General features: G+C 36.9%; 1 pseudogene; it reads right to left on the bottom strand.

The window, feature by feature from the left end:
- Positions 1 to 1,700: 1,700 nt before the first annotated feature.
- Positions 1,701 to 2,674, bottom strand: LOC113095761 (acetyl-coenzyme A synthetase 2-like, mitochondrial; annotated as a pseudogene).
- Positions 2,675 to 3,712: the final 1,038 nt, after the last annotated feature.

The following is a 3,712-nucleotide window of genomic DNA, read 5'->3' as shown; positions in this document are numbered from 1 at the left end:
TTTAAGACGTGTTGCCCCTTTAAGATGTGTTGCCCTTTTAAGTCTTATCGCCATTTTACCATTGCGCAGCAGTTGAAGAGAAGAGACATTTAGCCGATCCAATACAAGCATAATATGTGTGCGTGCATCCTAAAAGTGAGTTGTTCTTGGTAAATTATGTTTAGTATTGAGATTAAGTTATAATCTTGCAGGCATTTGCAGATATGATAATTATTTTCGATAGATTGTGCGTGCATAACCAGCGTTTGTTTACAAGCACGTTATGTATATCTGCCGTGATATTTTACAATTGCTTTATCTCTACTGTTCTCATGTTCTACATTGAGATAGATTGTCTTTAGTTAATCGGTCTGCTGTAAATTGCAAGTATAAGTGTGTTAATGAGGATTATGTGGTAAAATTACCTATTCAGATGCTAATATGCCAATCCATTGAGCTGTAGCATTTCACTTATATTCAGTAATATTGCTAGTAATGTTAATTTGTTGGGTTTAAAATCTGTATTATTCACCTTTTTGTATTTGTTATTTTTATACAGACCACACCTGTTATATGCTAAATGGGAAAGTAAAGTCCTCAAAGAAAGAACTGTTGTTGACTGAGTTCCTGGGCTCTGACCGGCCTACCAGTGCAAGTGATCCCTTCCACAGTCTTTTGATAACTCACATTCCAAATCCTACAAACATATTATTATGCCATATTGTGTCTGAAGAAACTGTTAATCAGGATCTTGGGTCATAAATGAGAAACAGAAATGTCTAAACTGTGAGACCAGGAACAAAAACAGTATCACTTTCATACTAATGCACATCAATGTCTTTTGACTTCCTGTTCACCCATGAAAGCAGAAAGTGACATGCACATGTGCACTTCTAAAGGTGTCATTTTTACACACATGACTGCTTGTGCAATCGAACTTCTTCTTCACAAAATCTTTACATTTCTGCCATAAAAGATGAGAAATAGTTCATTTTCGAGGTTCGGTGTGCAGGCTAGATGAGAGAAAACAGCCTGCCAGGAATATTCAATCTTTATTTCAAGCACTAAAGAGTTGGAGGCACACATTCCATCACAGGACCCTCAAAACCTGCCTTTGTTCTCCATAAGAAAGCGCATGTGAAGGAACTCCCCCCAAACTCTTCAGTAGTGTGCATGTTATCTGTGTCAATCCCAGCAAGGCCAGGATTTCTAATCTATTACAATATTATGGAGAATGGTATGAAAACTGATATTCAATTTGAGATTACATTTCGCAGTGTTATTAAATTATTAATGTTTTTAAAGATTAATTTGAGGTGAGCATTACATGACTGCAAAGGTAATCTAAATGAAAACCTACAATCCTAGTCTTAGGCAGAATTCATAAGGGAAATAATGCTATTAGATCTCAATCCAGCTGGAACAACAACTTGCATTGTTGATACTGTTTATAGAAACTATTTAAAACATTTTCATTAACTTAAAAATAAATTAAATGTAAATATTAGTTGAAGAAAATAGACAAATGAAAAAATTACTGACAGAAAGCAGACATACTAAAATCACTAAAACTTAAATTTTATATTTAAGCTAAACAGAAAATACTGAAAAACGTAAACTAATCAAAAGGAAAAGTGCATAAAAAAATTACTAAAACATTATAGATAAAAAGCTAATTATACAAAATAGATACTGTAATATGAATACATACAACTAAATAAATCATATAGTATTATATAAATAATTGTAAAATGTAACTGCTACATTTTTACTATTGGCAATGACAACAAGTATGTAATCAGGAGGCAGTACTGACTAACTGATTATTACCAGTCACTAGTCGAATAAATTATTTAGTGGCAAATCTAAAATAACAGCATCATGAAAGTAGTTCCTAGTTATTTTAAAGAGACACACACTGCTTGCTATGACCCCTGTGTGTTGAAAATTACAATGTAAGTCTGGGGGTGGATGAGGTTGGGGGTGTGATAAAGAGCCACATGTGAATTTCTCAGGACCTACAAATGTACCTGTATGTGATCCTTTCTTCTGTGCCAGGTTCATCTTTCTCCCAAATCAAGGCTACTCTGTCTGGATCCTTTGCCACGTGTACATCCAAACAGTTCACTGTCGATCAATGCAATATAAAATTACTACTAGCTCACTGTAGACAAGATAGAAAGTTGCTATTTGTGGATTTATAAAGCAGCGTGAGAAAATGTATTACCATCTCAGCTAAAATAAAACCTTTTTGTTCTGATAGATAAAAATATTTGATCTAGCATATCGGCCAGTGGAGGTTTATCAGCGATCAACACGATAAAGTATTAAAGAAGAAAGGTGCCACTCACCAGAGACGTTCAGCTGCCCTCCAAGAAACCAGTTGATTTTCCCGCTGGTGAGATCGCAGTCCGTCACTTGATCGAAAGGTTTGGTCCATGTCAGCCTTTCCCTGGCGATGGATCCCCAGAACGTTTCTGGATCTTTGACTGACAGTTCATATAAATCTGAGTAGGTCTTTCCAGCGAGATGCGAGCTGAGGTCCGGTTGAACCGTGCTGATGCTGGACAGAGACCTGGCGTGACACCGTGAGATCAACACAACACGTTTACTTTTGCGCACACATTCTGGTTCCTAAATATTACATTTCCCCTGGCCAAAGCTTCAGCAAACTTATGCACATACGTCCAGCCATTATTCCGCCCAGTCCTGTGCTTGAGGTGAAGTTTGCTCAGGTTTCCACAGCGCGTGGCCCCGTAACCGTTCCTCACAAGAGAGGGAGGAGGACACTTGTTGACAAAGGAGCCCGCGTGAAGAAAAACTCAAACCGCATCCTAAATCAGCTTCTTATAACCCAACCATGCTATGAACTGAACCACAGGCGCTGCTTTGGCTTTCACCGCCGATTCCAAACTCTTTATTGATCGGGATTTTTGGATGTTACGTAAAATTGGATTGTTACAGTCATAATGCACTTACACAACTATCAGAAAATTTACAGACTTTCAACGGTTTCAGATTAAGACGCGACAATATGTTTTGTTTTACATATTCCCTGTGAAAATAAAATCGTTTCAAAGCAGCCACATATGTTGCATATCATCACGTGAACAGTCTTTCTGTCACAAGTGGTAAAGTGATAAATTTATAATCGCGCTTGAATCAAACGGTTTCACTTTTCGGTTTCTAAAATTGGATCATAAGTGCGACACGTTGTTCTCAATCTCAACTACCCCAAACTCTTTCTGCCCCCTAGTGGAGGAGGGGATAGATAGATAGATAGATAGATAGATAGATAGATAGATAGATAGATAGATAGATAGATAGATAGATAGATAGATAGATAGATAGATAGATAGATAGATAGATTAGATAGATAGATACAAGGATAGTGCACCAGTTTGTGTGTGTGTGTGTGTGTGTGAGAGAGAGAGAGAGAGAGAGAGAGAGAGAGAGAGAGAGAGAGACTGTGGTATCATATTCTAAGATGTTGTAAGTTCCATTACTGTGATGTTCATTAATTATTATTAGTGTTATCATTTTTTTCTATATATGTACACAAAGCTTTGGCAATATTGTATCATTTACATTCATGCCAATAAAGCATTATTGAATTTAATTTAATTTAATTGAAGAGAATGTGGGGCAATGAGCTGCACTGTATAGACACACCGTCTGAAAATCTTGTTCTTTTGGGTCTCTGAGCAGATCAAAATGTGCTGCTCAGTGTGGA

Source organism: Carassius auratus, unplaced genomic scaffold (genome assembly GCF_003368295.1).
Source record: "Carassius auratus strain Wakin unplaced genomic scaffold, ASM336829v1 scaf_tig00215781, whole genome shotgun sequence".
NCBI lineage: Eukaryota > Metazoa > Chordata > Actinopteri > Cypriniformes > Cyprinidae > Carassius > Carassius auratus.
This window is presented reverse-complemented; position numbering and strand designations above follow the sequence as displayed.